This window comes from Cherax quadricarinatus, chromosome 6, assembly GCF_038502225.1.
Source record: "Cherax quadricarinatus isolate ZL_2023a chromosome 6, ASM3850222v1, whole genome shotgun sequence".
NCBI lineage: Eukaryota > Metazoa > Arthropoda > Malacostraca > Decapoda > Parastacidae > Cherax > Cherax quadricarinatus.
In genome coordinates this window covers 7,057,428-7,075,261 of record NC_091297.1, presented here as the reverse complement: position 1 = coordinate 7,075,261, position 17,834 = coordinate 7,057,428, and the positions used below count along the sequence as shown (strand labels likewise).

Here is a 17,834-nt window from a genome sequence, read left to right as displayed (position 1 = left end):
GAGGAGGAATCAAGTGATAAACATGGAGGAGGAATCAAGTGATAAACATGGAGGGGGAATCAAGTGATAAACATGGAGGGGGAATCAAGTGATAAACATGGAGGAGGAATCAAGTGATAAACATGGAGGAGGAATCAAGTGATAAACATGGAGGGGGAATCAAGTGATAAACATGGAGGGGGAATCAAGTGATAAACATGGAGGGGGAATCAAGTGATAAACATGGAGGAGGAATCAAGTGATAAACATGGAGGAGGAATCAAGTGATAAACATGGAGGGGGAATCAAGTGATAAACATGGAGGGGGAATCAAGTGATAAACATGGAGGGGGAATCAAGTGATAAACATGGAGGAGGAATCAAGTGATAAACATGGAGGGGGAATCAAGTGATAAACATGGAGGAGGAATCAAGTGATAAACATGGAGGGGGAATCAAGTGATAAACATGGAGGGGGAATCAAGTGATAGACATGGAGGGGGAATCAAGTGATAAACATGGAGGAGGAATCAAGTGATAAACATGGAGGAGGAATCAAGTGATAAACATGGAGGAGGAATCAAGTGATAAACATGGAGGGGGAATCAAGTGATAAACATGGAGGGGGAATCAAGTGATAAACATGGAGGAGGAATCAAGTGATAAACATGGAGGAGGAATCAAGTGATAAACATGGAGGGGGAATCAAGTGATAAACATGGAGGGGGAATCAAGTGATAAACATGGAGGGGGAATCAAGTGATAAACATGGAGGAGGAATCAAATGATAAACATGGAGGAGGAATCAAGTGATAAACATGGAGGGGGAATCAAGTGATAAACATGGAGGGGGAATCAAGTGATAAACATGGAGGGGGAATCAAGTGATAAACATGGAGGAGGAATCAAGTGATAAACATGGAGGGGGAATCAAGTGATAAACATGGAGGAGGAATCAAGTGATAAACATGGAGGGGGAATCAAGTGATAAACATGGAGGGGGAATCAAGTGATAAATATGGAGGGGGAATCAAGTGATAAACATGGAGGAGGAATCAAGTGATAAACATGGAGGAGGAATCAAGTGATAAACATGGAGGAGGAATCAAGTGATAAACATGGAGGGGGAATCAAGTGATAAACATGGAGGAGGAATCAAGTGATAAACATGGAGGAGGAATCAAGTGATAAACATGGAGGGGGAATCAAGTGATAAACATGGAGGGGGAATCAAGTGATAAACATGGAGGATGAATCAAGTGATAAACATGGAGGGGGAATCAAGTGATAAACATGGAGGAGGAATCAAGTGATAAACATGGAGGGGGAATCAAGTGATAAACATGGAGGAGGAATCAAGTGATAAACATGGAGGGGGAGTCAAGTGATAAACATGGAGGGGGAATCAAGTGATAAACATGGAGGGGGAATCAAGTGATAAACATGGAGGGGGAGTCAAGTGATAAACATGGAGGGGGAATCAAGTGATAAACATGGAGGGGGAATCAAGTGATAAACATGGAGGGGGAGTCAAGTGATAAACATGGAGGGGGAATCTAGTGATAAACATGGAGGGGGAATCTAGTGATAAACAACATGGGGGGGGATGGTTCATCGGTGCGGTCAGGCGTTAAATGGCCATTTGGCAGGAGTGTCGCCAGGGGCGCGCCTGCCACCATACCCCTGGACACCACATACACAAGTTTCCCTCAGTAGTGACGCTGGACAGCGGGTATTTTCAACATCTGTGGGTAACCTAGAATACCTTACGTCTGGCAGGAGTATTACAGGTGCGACGCGACGCCTGGCGTCGGCAACAACACCCACCGCTGCCAGACCGTGTATGGCAACAGGCAAAGTATCACTATGAATATTATTAGCACCATATTTGCCACCATACGGCCTGAGGGGAGTGAAAGGGGAAGTGAGGGAGGCAGAGGGGAGACCTGGGAAGTCAAAAAGACTACATAGTGGACAATAAACTTTATGTGTGTGTGTGTGTGTGTGTGTGTGTGTGTGTGTGTGTGTGTGTGTGTGTGTGTGTGTGCACTCAGCGCTCATTTCATCACTAAATGGGGGGGGAGGTAGAGATGATTTCAGGGAGAGGGGGGGACAGAGATGAATGTTACTTATGGGAATTACTACTGACAGTAGGAACTACTGTGTCGTAGCCTGGTGAAAAAAAAAATATTTTTTTATTAACAATTTCAGCTTAAGGCAGAGCAGAGACAGTGACGTCACAGCACACCATCCTCACAGTCCTTTGCTGGTTCCTCCTATCTCTGAGTTTAGCCTATTTAAGATAATCTAAGGCGTATGTTACCAACACTGGCCTTATGTAGTAACAACAAGAAAATACTGACTTAGTCGTTGTCCACCTTTTATATTTCACTTCAGGGGAAATAAGCACTAAGTCGCTTTTTCCAGGTTTTTTTATCTAGTTTGAATACTAAGTCTCCTACTTAGTAACTGGGTTAAACGTTAAAATCCCATAATCATAGGGAGGTTATGTGACACCTTGTGATGTTGCACATACGATGAATATTGAAGAACATAAAAGTATGTTTACGTTCTTATAGATAATTAAATAACCAAACCCCAAACAATCCATCAATATTGACAATCTTGTACAGCAAGGAAAACTGTTTAGTTAATTGCTTGAAACAACAATCTCTTACAGGGATTACTTAAGCTAGCAATCTCTCAGACTAATAGTTAATCGTCTCGTGCAAGAGACTCTGAATTCTAAAGAAAAGCAACTATGTAACCGAATGCTAAAGAGAACCTGGACCGCTGGTGTCAGCGACCAGTAACTATCACTCAGGGTTGGGAACCTGGACCTACTACTGGTGTCAGCGACCAGTAACTATCACTCAGGGTTGAGAACCTGGACCTACTACTGGTGTCAGCGACCAGTAACTATCACTCGGGGTTGGGAACCTGGACCTACTGCTGGTGTCAGCGACCAGTAACTATCACTCGGGGTTGGGAACCTGGACCGCTGGTGTCAGCGACCAGTAACTATCACTCGGGGTTGGGAACCTGGACCTACTGCTGGTGTCAGCGACCAGTAACTATCACTCGGGGTTGGGAACCTGGACCGCTGGTGTCAGCGACCAGTAACTATCACTCGGGGTTGGGAACCTGGACCTACTGCTGGTGTCAGCGACCAGTAACTATCACTCGGGGTTGGGAACCTGGACCGCTGGTGTCAGCGACCAGTAACTATCACTCGGGGTTGGGAACCTGGACCTACTGCTGGTGTCAGCGACCAGTAACTATCACTTGGGGTTGGGAACCTGGACGTACTACTGGTGTCAGCGACCAGTAACTATCACTTGGGGTTGGGAACCTGGACGTACTACTGGTGTCAGCGACCAGTAACTATCACTTGGGGTTGGGAACCTGGACCTACTACTGGTGTCAGCGACCAGTAACTATCACTCGGGGTTGGGAACCTGGACCTACTACTGGTGTCAGCGACCAGTAACTATCACTCGGGGTTGGGAACCTGGACTTACTGCTGGTGTCAGCGACCAGTAACTATCACTCGGGGTTGGGAACCTGGACTTACTGCTGGTGTCAGCGACCAGTAACTATCACTCGGGGTTGGGAACCTGGACCTACTACTGGTGTCAGGGACCAGTAACTATCACTCGGGGTTGGGAACCTGGACTTACTGCTGGTGTTAGCAACCAGTAACTATCACTCGGGGTTGAGAACCTGGACCTACTGCTGGTGTCAGCGACCAGTAACTATCACTCGGGGTTGGGAACCTGGACCTACTGCTGGTGTCAGCGACCAGTAACTATCACTCGGGGTTGGGAACCTGGACCTACTGCTGGTGTCAGCGACCAGTAACTATCACTCGGGGTTGGTGACCTGGACGTACTACTGGTGTTAACGACCAGTAACTATCACTCGAGGTTGGGAACCTGGACCTACTGCTGGTGTCAGCGACCAGTAACTATCACTCGGGGATGGGAACCTGGACCTACTGCTGGTGTCAGCGACCAGTAACTATCACTCGGGGTTTGGAACCTGGACTTACTGCTGGTGTCAGCGACCAGTAACTATCACTCGGGGTTGGGAACCTGGACCTACTGCTGGTGTCAGCGACCAGTAACTATCACTCGGGGTTAGGAACCTGGACCTACTACTGGTGTCAGCGACCAGTAACTATCACTCGGGGTTGGGAACCTGGACTTACTGCTGGTGTCAGCGACCAGTAACTATCACTCGGGGTTGGGAACCTGGACCTACTACTGGTGTCAGCGACCAGTAACTATCACTCGGAGTTGGGAACCTGGACCTACTACTGGTGTCAGCGACCAGTAACTATCACTCGGGGTTGGGAACCTGGACTTACTGCTGGTGTCAGCGACCAGTAACTATCACTCGGGGTTGGGAACCTGGACCTACTACTGGTGTCCCCTCAAGGAAGGTTCCTTGATGTTGGTGAGGGGCTCTTGATTTAGGAAATTGGATCTGTGCTCCAGTTCCCCGAATTAAGCCTAAATGCCTTCCACATCCCCCCCCAGGTGCTGTATAATCCTCCGGGTTTAGCGCTTCCCCTTGATAATAATAATAATAATAATAATAATAATAATAATAATAATAATAATAATAATAATAATACTGGTGTCAGCGATCAGTAACTATCACTCGGGGTTGGGAACCTGGACCTACTACTGGTGTCAGCGACCAGTAACTATCACTCGGGGTTGGGAACCTGGACCTACTACTGGTGTCAGCGACCAGTAACTATCACTCGGGGTTGGTAACCTGGACCGCTGGTGTCAGCGACCAGTAACTATCACTCGGGGTTGGGAACCTGGACCTACTACTGGTGTCAGCGACCAGTAACTATCACTCGGGGTTGGGAACCTGGACCGCTGGTGTCAGCGACCAGTAACTATCACTCGGGGTTGGGAACCTGGACCTACTACTGGTGTCAGCGACCAGTAACTATCACTCGGGGTTGGGAACCTGGACCTACTACTGGTGTCAGCGACCAGTAACTATCACTCGGGGTTGGGAACCTGGACCTACTGCTGGTGTCAGCGACCAGTAATTATCACTCGGGGTTGGGAACCTGGACCTACTACTGGTGTCAGCGACCAGTAACTATCACTCGGGGTTGAGAACCTGGACCGCTGGTGTCAGCGACCAGTAACTATCACTCGGGGTTGGGAACCTGGACCTACTACTGGTGTCAGCGACCAGTAACTATCACTCGGGGTTGGGAACCTGGACCGCTGGTGTCAGCGACCAGTAACTATCACTCGGGGTTGGGAACCTGGACCTACTACTGGTGTCAGCGACCAGTAACTATCACTCGGGGTTGGGAACCTGGACCTACTACTGGTGTCAGCGACCAGTAACTATCACTCGGGGTTGGGAACCTGGACCTACTGCTGGTGTCAGCGACCAGTAATTATCACTCGGGGTTGGGAACCTGGACCTACTACTGGTGTCAGCGACCAGTAACTATCACTCGGGGTTGAGAACCTGGACCGCTGGTGTCAGCGACCAGTAACTATCACTCGGGGTTGGGAACCTGGACCTACTACTGGTGTCAGCGACCAGTAACTATCACTCGGGGTTGGGAACCTGGACCTACTACTGGTGTCAGCGACCAGTAACTATCACTCGGGGTTGGGAACCTGGACCTACTACTTGTGTCAGCGACCAGTAACTATCACTCGGGGTTGGGAACCTGGACCTACTACTGGTGTCAGCGACCAGTAACTATCACTCGGGGTTGGTAACCTGGACCGCTGGTGTCAGCGACCAGTAACTATCACTCAGGGTTGGGAACCTGGACCTACTACTGGTGTCAGCGACCAGTAAGTATCACTCGGGGTTGGGAACCTGGACCTACTACTGGTGTCAGCGACCAGTAACTATCACTCGGGGTTGGGAACCTGGACCGCTGGTGTCAGCGACCAGTAACTATCACTCGGGGTTGGGAACCTGGACCTACTACTGGTGTCAGCGACCAGTAACTCACGTGAGGTTGGTCACGTAACAAAAGCTTGGAATCCAGCCGGCAGCATAACTAGCGGCCGATCTTTTAACTAGTGATTCCATCCTCTTTCATTAACTAGTTTTCTACTTTTCCTATTTCTATACAAACATATATATATTAATTCTAATGTTTATAACAAAAATAAAGAACAATATCCCAGTATGATGATACATGTGGCGTCAGATGTTAATATAAAGATTGAAATCTTAACTTTAGCTACTAGTCAAGAAGTCCGCTATATAACATTAATTAAAACCTTGTAACTAGAATATTTCTCATAAATAAAATGTCGTAATAATGTTGGGAGAATTACCGACAATATGTAAAGTATAACTAATGTGACATTTTATTGTGGCAACGTTTCACTCTCTAGGAGCTTTATCAAGCCGTTACAAACAGTACATGTATGTATAATGTTCGCCAAGACCGTAGTCCTGGCACGGGTCTCAATCTTGCGATGACCCGTCTCTGACTCCCGAGGGAGAAAGGTTTCTACAATGATGCGTCATATGCTGCTCAAGCACTCTTCTGGTCAGTTCATCTGGTGCATCTCATAAGCGACAACACCATATGTACTCCTAACTATGGACACTGGCGAGAAGGAGGATATGTCGTTATCACGGGTAAAAGATTGTCTGGTACACTAGTATGGCCGCAATCATCTCTGGGTCCTCTTCAGGAGGGAATATCAATCCTAGTTGCCTGCGGAGTATCTCAGCAACTTCACACTCCAGAAGATAGTGTGTTAGGGGCCTCTGGACAACGTGCTGACAGTACTGGCACATCTTCTCAGCCTTGTCTACCATCATCTTGGCTGTGGGAAAGCCCAAACGAAGCCGATGGATGGCGGTACACTGCTCTCTGGACCAGTTTCTATCATATGGAGGGGGTTCTGCCTGAGTCGCTGCTCCGTACCACTGTTGAGATGGGGTATCATCTAAGCCCTCCCCCTGGAGCTTCATGGCTCTGGCAGCCACCAGTTTGGTCTGTCGTAGGCTGATGGGGACAGTAATCCCAACATGTGGATAGTCTGTTGCTGCCTTGGCTGCATCATCTGCCGCCTCATTTCCCCGGATGCCAGCATGGCTAGGGATCCAGTTCAATGTCGATCTGTTACCCTGAACGTCTAAGGCTGTCATTATGCTCAGGATCGATGTGATGAGGTGAACATTGTCCTGTGGTTGAGGATGGGAGAGAGCATTGATTGCAGAGGTGGAATCAACATGTATGACAGGTCGGAGTCGATGTCGCAGGGCATGTGACAATGCCTGCTGAATCGCCACCAGCTCAGCTTGAAGGATCGTGCAGTGGTCAGGGAGTCGCCAGCCTTGTGTGTGACCATTGTGGTACAGTCCAGCTGCTGCTCTCTTCCTGTCAGGGTTGACAGAACCATCTGTGAAATACACTACACATGTGCCTCCCTCTGCCAGTGCCATGCTTGTCTCAGCATGATTGCTGAGGGTGCCTTGACTGCAGAGACACTTAGAGATGGGTAGTTGCATGATGCAAACATCGGCTGGATCTGGGTGCCAGGGAGGTGGTGGATGGTACCCAGCAACAGGAAGGTCACAACTATTCTCAAGGAGTAGTTGTATAGGCAGCAGCTTCCGCCCAGCAGCACAAAACGAACGAATTCAGTAGTCCGTGAAGAGTGTGGGATCTTGTGTCATGGTTGTCAATATCCGTCTCCTTAATGGGGTACCTTGCTGCCGGTGCAGAATCATGGCTACTTTGCAGGCGTTTATGTATCTTACTCTGTCAGCCAAGGAAGGAAGCCGGGCCTCAGATCTGAGACATACTGTATTGGTCCAGATGGGGGCCCCAAGCATAGTTCTTATCGCCTGGTTTTTTACGACCTCCACCCTTTGCCTGCTTTGCCGGTGCACCGTAGTCAATGAGCGAGCGTATAGCTTGTATATAGTACAAGCGAAGTACATCTTTGCTTGCCCCTGCACGGTGCCTCGTCATGGTTCTCATGGCGTTGAGTCTGAGCAGAGCAACTGACCTGACATACTCGGCCTGTTTCTGAAAGGTCAGCTTTTTATCAATGTAGATTCCCAAGTACAGGTAGGAGCCTGTCCACTCAAGTTCTATATCCTGAATACGTAATCTATTCACAGAATCTGGTCCGTTGAACATCATTGCAAGAGATTTCTCGGCCGAGATCTTGAGGCCTAGTTCCTTGCAAGACTGCGTAATTAGGTCCTAAGCTCTCTGAGCCTGTCGCTCCAAATTGAATTTCCCATTCACTACGAGTGCAAGATCATCAGCATAGCTGAGAAGCTGTGTACCACTGTGAAAGGGAAGGCTCACAAGTTCCTGCATATGGACGTTAAACTGGGTAGGACTGAGCACACCTCCTTGTGGCGTGCCGTTTTCCAGGGTTTTAAAGGAAGAGTAGTGTCCCTGAAAGCTGACACAGGCCTGCCTGCCCCTAAGGTAGGACTCTATCCAGGCCAGGAGGCCTTGGTATATATAGGCTTAGGGTGAGGTGTAATACTAGTAGTAATAGTAATAATATAAGTTGCAATAATAGTAGTATTTCAACTTATATTACTACTACTACTACTGCTACCACTAGTATTACACCTCACTCTTAAGCCTATATATACCCTCTGTGTATTGTTTGTAACGGCTTGACAAAGCTCCTGGAGAGCGAAACGTTGCCACAAAATGTCACATTAGTTGCGCTTGTGTCCTTTTACTTTACATAAAATGTCGTGAATGGGCATAATTCACAACACCTCTTCCCCCCCCCCTCACGACCAATGGTCGCACCAGGAACACATCCATAGGAGTGGCCAGAGACGAAGTTTCGAGGAACCTTCATAATTTTGCCTCATCTCCGCTCAACACTCGTTCCGGAGAGCCAGAGGTGATAACACTGTTAAAATAAAACACCATGATTAATTCAATTTCAGGATCAAGAAAGCACACCTTTCCTGGCGAGGTGTTCTAAAGCAAGTCAGATTTATAAATGTGTGAAGCCTCGGTATTACTAATAATATAAAAGGTAAATACTTAGATTCTATTGTATTTTAAGTACAAATGTACTTCCTTATGAGATTTCATACAGAGGGATATTATCTGGAGTTTACTTGGAGAGGGTTTTGGGGGTCAACGCCCCCACGGCTAGGTCTCAGTGTGATGTAGTTCAGCTGGGCTTGTGAGGTCTCTTGGGAGACCTAATTTAACCAATTACATGGTCACCTTGCCTTGGCAAATGTCTGTCAGAGACACGCCTTTTCGGCTTATGTATCAGCTCCTTTGTCCGTCACTGGAGTCAGATCTCGGCGTCAGGTCGTACACGTGGTTGTGGAGGGTGCTTGGACCACCATATAAGCCCAAGGAACAGCTGAGCAGAGGAGATTTGTGCGGAGCTCTGGCCTGGGTGTAGAGCTCTGAGCAGAGAGACTTCGAGAGGAGCTCTGGCCGGTGGGCAGAGAGTCAAGTCGAGAGTCGAGCAGAGCTCTGGCCTGGGTGCAGAGCTGAGCTGGAGAGTCTCGGGAGGAGAGACTGTTGGAGACATTGGGCAGAGTACTGGCTTAGTTCCTTTGGTGAACTGTCCTCTGAACTATATTGTAAGTTATATTCTGTTTCGTCTAGTTGATTGTATTCCCTGTCTCACTATTTATATGTACCATCCCATTTATCTAAACCCCAATTATTTGTTATTTTACTCATTTTATTTCAAGTAGTGAGAGGGTGAGTAGTGTGGTGAGTAGAATAATGAGTGGTGAAGATGTAGTCACCCGTGACCTCACATTACCTACCTCCGCTAATCATCTCTACCTACCACCTCACCAGCCTATCCCCTGCCTACATAACCCCTTACTCCGTTATTCCCCAGTTATACTATATTCCAGTACCCCCCTACATGACATCAGACCAGGCCTCGTGGTAGATCAGGGTCTGATCAACCAAGCTGTTACTGCTGGCCGCACGTAAGCTGACATACGAACCTCGGCCCGGTTGGTCAGGTGCCTGTCCAATGCCTTCTTGAAGACAGCCAGGGGTCTATTGGTAATCCCCCTTTTGTATGCTGGGAGGAAGTTGAACAGTCTTGAGCCCCGGACACTTATTGTGTTGTTTTTCAATGTACTCGAACAAATACAAGTCTTGTTTCCCATCTTAGCCTTCGATGTCAGCAAAATGTCGACTAAGACCAATGAAACCAATAGCACTACCAAAGATCTCTAAGAACAGAAATGCACAGACACCAGCAGCATCAGCTAGAGCAGTAGCTGAACCAACAATGCCAACAGCAAGGCCACAGAATAGACTAGTGAAGTCCACATCAACCTGCAGCGAACATCAAGGAACCAGAGAGTAGGTTCTGTTCCAAAATGTCATCATCACCTAACTTGTATCCTTTCAATATACCAACTAGAATTATATGCTTCGTCCCAGGACAGCAGTGACTAGCAGAAAATGACTGTAAATAAAGGGTCTTGGTTTTAATACGAGGGGCGCAAACAAAAGCACCAACTATGCTAGCTCCTGTCGTGTGGATGCTCTCGGCAGCTCCGATACCCAAGGAGACACTCAAGACAATCTTCGGAGCTCCAAACGTATAGGGAGCCACTTACCAAGAACCTGCCAAAATTAATCCTTTAGCTCTACCCAGTAATTGTATCGCCAATACCAATAGCAATGGGGAAAAGGAGGTAGAAACAAAGTCCATACTCGACATAGTTCTTTATACCCCGTAGTTGATAAATTAGACACATGTGCAACTCTTGGGTATCTTTATTGAGGAAACGTTTCGCCACACAGTGGCTTCATCAGTCCCTACGTAGGAGAAACTTGAAGAACAGGAGGAGAATGAGGTAATCAGTCCCTCAACCTTGAGTCGATGTGTTCAGTCCATCAATCTTGAATAGAATACGGCATATGAGCGGAGAAGCAGCTTATAAACCGTATGGCAGGAGAGGTGCAGCAGTCATAGGTGGTGTCACATTTGTTCAATGTGGAAGTAGGTCGTGCCCAAGAATTAAGCAAGCGAAGAATTCCTAAGTAGTAAGATCCCAAGAAGTTGCAGTGTCTGACAGGTTTGTAGGTATCTACAATACCCCGTAGTTGCTTGTTTTCTTGGTGAGTAGTAAGTAAGAGCCAAACATCGGTAGCCATCATGCTGGGAGTCAATATCAACAATCAAGTTAGCAACTTCCTGTTCTAGAGATTTCTCTATACAGATTACCGAATATTAACTTGAGTCCTAGCTCCACTCTAATAATTCTTGTGTAACTCCTTAGGTTCCATTGATGATAAATCATTTGTTCGCTACGTGTCGGTGGGTCACATTCACACTCATTTCCCAATGAATTTTCATGACAATGCATAGGTAATCACCTAGGTTTCTATAATAGCTAGTGACGTCTGGAAGTTTGGAGTGCATGTGGGAAATACTAATGCTGGAAGTGAAACCTTCCCAAGGCCTCAAGAACAACGACGTCTTAAAGAGAATACGGAGAGCGTCTGGCTCTCCCTCCGAACTGTCCGTCGTGTCTCTACTCTCTTATGTCCCTCTGCTGAACATGTATACCTTCAAAACGACCTTTATTCAAGGCGATGAAGGAAGTTTTAAGTGAGATAGATACTCAGAAGAAAAAATGCAGCAGAACGAGACAGTGTGGCGAGAAAACCATCGTATTCACGGCATGTACTGGATTTCAGAGGAGCCACAACACAAGTTGCTGGAGCAACGACTCAGACATTAACTGAGACAGGAAGACGATCACTGGCTCACACATGAGGAAAACAATACGAGAAAGCACATGTCGCTTGCCATGAGAGCCTCTGACATATCCGACTCAGAGAGTGATTTTCCCCGGCGTAAATATTCCGTCGAGAGCACTATTAATGTCTCTTCAAGTGACAGTAGTTTGACCACTCCTTTACTACTCCCTTAGGCAAATTCCTTTGAAGAATTTTTTGTATGGTGTCGCCTGTGACTGTAGTGTCACCCATGACTGTAGTGTCATCTGTGACTGTAGTGTCACCTGTGACTGCAGTGTCACCCATGACTGTAGTGTCACCCGTGGCTGTAGTGTCACCCGTGACTAGTGTCACCCGTGACTGAAGTGTCACCTGTGGCTTCTCTCCCAGAGTAGCTCTTAGGATAGAATTAACATTTTTGCGGTAATATACTGCGTCGACATGAGATGTGGTGGCTTTAAGGCTGATCATTACCCAATGCCTTAGAACTTCTGCAGGTTTCACAGGATCAAACTCCCGGAGTCCCCCATTTTGTTGCATCCAGGGCAATACTTACACCTGTTCTGCCCTTTCTAGCAACAAATGAACAGAACTGAATATCCTGTTCTAAACGAAATCATTAAAGGATTCAATAGGAAATAATTTACGATCCTTCTTCCTGGTTTATATTAAAGTTTCTTAATAAACCACAGAAGGGTTTTACATTATTTCTTTAAAATGTTGCACCGTAAAACAAGTACTCATTAGAAATTTACTCTGGGTTCAGTTAATAAGATTGTACACCATATTCTGTCTCTATTATAACACTGAATTGCTCATTGTGACCAGGAGTTTTGAATGGCAGCACAGTGTGACTAGATGTCTTGCACGGTAACATAGTGTGACCAGGAGTCTTGCACGGTAACATAGTGTGACCAGGAGTCTTGCATGGTAGCATAGTGTGACCAGGAGTCTTGCATGGTAGCATAGTGTGACCAGGAGTCTTGCATGGTAGCATAGTGTGACCAGGAGTCTTGCATGGTAGCATAGTGTGGCCAGGAGTCTTGCACGGTAACATAGTGTGACCAGGAGTCTTGCATGGTAGCATAGTGTGACCAGGAGTCTTGCATGGTAGCATAGTGTGACCAGGAGTCTTGCATGGTAGCATAGTGTGATCAGGAGTCTTGCATGGTAGCATAGTGTGACCAGGAGTCTTGCATGGTAGCATAGTGTGACCAGGAGTCTTGCACGGTAACATAGTGTGACCAGGAGTCTTGCATGGTAGCATAGTGTGACCAGGAGTCTTGCATGGTAGCATAGTGTGACCAGGAGTCTTGCACGGTAACATAGTGTGACCAGGAGTCTTGCATGGTAGCATAGTGTGACCAGGAGTCTTGCATGGTAGCATAGTGTGACCAGGAGTCTTGCATGGTAACATAGTGTGACCAGGAGTCTTGCATGGTAACATAGTGTGACCAGGAGTCTTGCATGGTAGCATAGTGTGACCAGGAGTCTTGCATGGTAGCATAGTGTGACCAGGAGTCTTGCATGGTAACATAGTGTGACCAGGAGTCTTGCATGGTAGCATAGTGTGACCAGGAGTCTTGCATGGTAGCATAGTGTGACCAGGAGTCTTGCATGGTAACATAGTGTGACCAGGAGTCTTGCATGGTAACATAGTGTGACCAGGAGTCTTGCATGGTAACATAGTGTGACCAGGAGTCTTGCATGGTAGCATAGTGTGACCAGGAGTCTTGCATGGTAGCATAGTGTGACAAGAGGATCTTGCATGGTAGCATAGTGTGACAAGAGGATCTTGCATGGTAGCATAGTGTGACCAAGGGTGTTGCATGATAGTAGTGTGATCAGGTACTTGCATGGTGGCATAGTGTGACCAGGAGTCTTGCATGGTGGCATAGTGTGACCAGGTACTTGCATGGTGGCAGAGTGTGACCAGGAGTCTTGCATGGTGGCATAGTGTGACCAGGAGTCTTGCATGGTAGCATAGTGTGATAAGTGGTCTTGATTGGTAGCATAGTGTGACCAGGGGTCTTACATGATACCAAAGTGTGACCAAGGATCTTGCATGGTGGTATAGTGTGACCAGGTACTTGCATGGTAGCATAGTGTGACCAAGGATCTTGCATGGTAGCATAGTGTGACCAAGGGTCTTGCATGGTAGTAAAGTGTGACCAGGTACTTGCATGGTAGCATAGTGACCAGGAGTCTTGCATGGTAGCACAGTGTAACCAGTGGCCGTGCATGGTAACATAGTGTGACCAGGGGTCCTGCATGGTAGCATAGTGTAACCAGTGGCCGTGCATGGTAGCATAGTGTGACCAGGGGTCCTGCATGGTAGCATAGTGTAACCAGTGGCCGTGCATGGTAGCATAGTGTGACCAGGGGTCCTGCATGGTAGCATAGTGTAACCAGTGGCCGTGCATGGTAGCATAGTGTGACCAGGGGTCCTGCATGGTAGCATAGTGTAACCAGTAGCCGTGCATGGTAGCATAGTGTGACCAGGGGTCCTGCATGGTAGCACAGTGTAACCAGTGGCCGTGCATGGTAACATAGTGTGACCAGGGGTCCTGCATGGTAGCATAGTGTAACCAGTGGCCGTGCATGGTAGCATAGTGTGACCAGGGGTCCTGCATGGTAGCATAGTGTAACCAGTGGCCGTGCATGGTAGCATAGTGTGACCAGGGGTCCTGCATGGTAGCATAGTGTAACCAGTAGCCGTGCATGGTAGCATAGTGTGACCAGGGGTCCTGCATGGTAGCATAGTGTAACCAGTGGCCGTGCATGGTAGCATAGTGTGACCAGGGGTCCTGCATGGTAGTATAATGTGACCAGGGATCTTCCATGGTAGCATAGCGTTTCCAGGGGTCTTACATGGTAGCATAATGTGAACAGGAGTTTTGCATGGTAGCACAGTGTGACCAGGAATCTTGCATGGTAGTGTAGTGTGACCAGGAGTCTTGCATGGTAGCATAGCGTGGCCAGGGGTCTTGCATGGTAGCATAGTGTGGCCAGGGGTCTTGCACGGTAGCATAGTGTGGCCAGGGGTCTTCCACGGTAGCATAGTGTGACCAGGGGTCTTCCACGGTAGCATAGTGTGACCAGGGGTCTCCCACGGTAGCATAGTGTGACCAGGGGTCTTGCATGGTAGCACAGAGTGACCAAGGGCACTGCATGATAGATACTGTCAGACACTCCCTGATGACGTCTACTTCCAGGACTCGTAGCAATGGTTTTAAGTTGGAAAAATTCAGATTCAGGAAGGATATAGGAAAGTACTGGTTTGGTAATAGAGTTGTGGATGAGTGGAACAAACTCCCAAGTGCAGTTATTGAGGCTAAAACGTTGTGTAGTTTTAAAAATAGGTTAGATAAATACACGAGTGGGTGTGGGTGGGTGTGAGTTGGACCTGACTAGCTTGTGCTACTAGGTCAGTTGTTGTGTTCCTTCCTTAAGTGAATGTGACCTGCCCTGACTTGGTTGGGGCATTGGCTTAAGCCGGTAGGAGACTTTGACCTGCCTCGCATGGGCCAGTAGGCCTGCTGCACTGTATTTGAGGAGGTAGATCATGGTAATGAATATGATATTGTGTATATGGACTTCAGTAAGGCTTTTGACAGGGTCCCACATCAGAGACTATTGAGGAAAATTAAGGCACATGGAATACGAGGAGAAATTTTTTCCTGGATAGAGGCATGGTTGACAAATAGGCAGCAGAGAGTTTGCATAAACGGGGAGAAATCAGAGTGGGGAAGCGTCACGAGCGGTGTTCCACAGGGGTCAGTGTTGGGCCCCCTGCTGTTCACAATCTACATAAACGACATAGATGAGGGCATAAAGAGCGACATCGGCAAGTTTGCCCATGACACCAAAATAGGCCGTCGAATTCATTCTGACGAGGACATTCGAGCACTCCAGGAAGATTTGAATAGACAAATGCAAAGTTCTAAATGTTGGACAGGAAAATAACCATGCCACATATAAACTAAATAATGTAGATCTTAATATTACGGATTGCGAAAAAGATTTAGGAGTTCTGGTTAGCAGTAATCTGAAACCAAGACAACAGTGCATAAGTGTTCGCAATAAAGCTAATAGAATCCTTGGCTTCATATCAAGAAGCATAAATAATAGGAGTCCTCAGGTTGTTCTTCAACTCTATACATCCTTGGTTAGGCCTCATTTAGATTATGCTGCACAGTTTTGGTCACCGTATTACAGAATGGATATAAATTCTCTGGAAAATGTACAAAGGAGGATGACAAAGTTGATCCCATGTATCAGAAACCTTCCCTATGAGGATAGACTAAGGGCCCTGAAACTGCACTCTCTAGAAAGACGTAGAATTAGGGGGGATATGATTGAGGTGTATAAATGGAAGACAGGAATAAATAAAGGGGATGTAAATAGTGTGCTGAAAATATCTAGCCTAGACAGGACTCGCAGCAATGGTTTTAAGTTGGAAAAATTCAGATTCAGGAAGGATATAGGAAAGTACTGGTTTGGTAATAGAGTTGTGGATGAGTGGAACAAACTCCCGAGTACAGTTATAGAGGCCAGAACGTTGTGCAGCTTTAAAAATAGGTTGGATAAATACATGAGTAGATGTGGGTGGGTGTGAGTTAGACCTGATAGCTTGTGCTACCAGGTCGGTTGCCGTGTTCCTCCCTTAAGTCAATGTGACCTGATCTGACTAGGTTGGGTGCATTGGCTTAAGCCGGTAGGAAACTCGGACCTGCCTCGCATGGGCCAGTAGGCCTTCTGCAGTGTTCTTTCGTTCTTATGTTCTTATGTTCTTATTCCTATCAGACACAGCAATATCTTGGGATCTTAATTAATACTTGGGAATTCTTCACTTGCCTAACCCTTGGGCACGACCTACTTCCACACTGAACATTAAAATTATTTACCCTTCTCAGTTTATGTTTCGTGCCAAAGAAAATGGCTTCAGTTTTCCCGAGGTGTAATAATAGTTTATTGTCTACTAACCATTTGCTGCAGGACTCCAGTTCCAGTGTTAATACATTAGCTATATCTTGTGGGTCTTTACCTGACACTAACACAACACTGTCATCTGCATACAGTAGGAGTTTGCACTTGACACTGATAGGTATGTCGTTAACATAACATAGGAATAATAAAGGACCCAGAATACTACCTTGGGGAACTCCACATGCTATCGGCAGGGGTTCTGATTCCCCTCCACCACTACCACAACGACCACCCCTACCACCACTACCACAACGACCACCACTACCACAACGACCACCACTACCACAACGACCACCACTACCACCACTACCACAACGACCACTACTGCCACCACTACCACAACGACCACCACTACCACAACGACCACCACTACCACAACGACCACTACCACAACGACCACCACTACCACAACGACCACCAGTACCACCACTACCACAACTACCACCACTACCACGACCACCATAACCCTTGACAATAAAGAGATTTAACCAGCAATATTCACTCGCCTGTGTCCGAATCGTCACGTGACTAGAGTCCTGAGAGTACAAGTGAGAGAGGTGTCCACTCCGTCAGTACTCAAGACCTCACTCAGCCTCAGCACTCTCATCCAGGATACCTGTTTCCTGATACATGGGTCCAAATGTATCACCAGACCATGAACATCAAAATGGTATACAATACCGACAGGTTGTTAGGTAAGACACATATGCAACAGTTAGACATCTTTATTCCGAAACGTTTCGCCTACACAGTAGGCTTCTTCAGTCGAATACAGAAAGTAGGCAGGAGCAGTAGAGATGTGAAGACGATGTAATCAGTCCATCACCCTTAAAGTCGTAGAATTTGAGGTTGTCAGTCCCTCGGCCTGGAGAAGTTCAGTACCATAGTCAGGAACTATCTGAAGATCAAGCGACAGTGCGGAGACTTAAATACTGTCGGAAGGAGAGGTGCAGGGTAGTAGTAGTAGTAGTAGTAGTAGTAGTAGTAGTAGTAGTAGTAGTAGTGAGAGGCAACTGAGAGGTCATGTCCCTCTCAGATCCAACCCTTCTCACTTGAAAAGCTTGTCCAAGGTGTTTTCTGTACCAAGATGCCACGTGTTGCAGTGTCTGACAAGATG

The 17,834-nt window shown here is 47.1% G+C and overlaps 1 pseudogene; it reads right to left on the bottom strand.

Moving 5' to 3' along the window:
- Positions 1–9,293: 9,293 nt before the first annotated feature.
- Positions 9,294–10,740, bottom strand: LOC128694244 (V-type proton ATPase 21 kDa proteolipid subunit c''-like; annotated as a pseudogene).
- Positions 10,741–17,834: the final 7,094 nt, after the last annotated feature.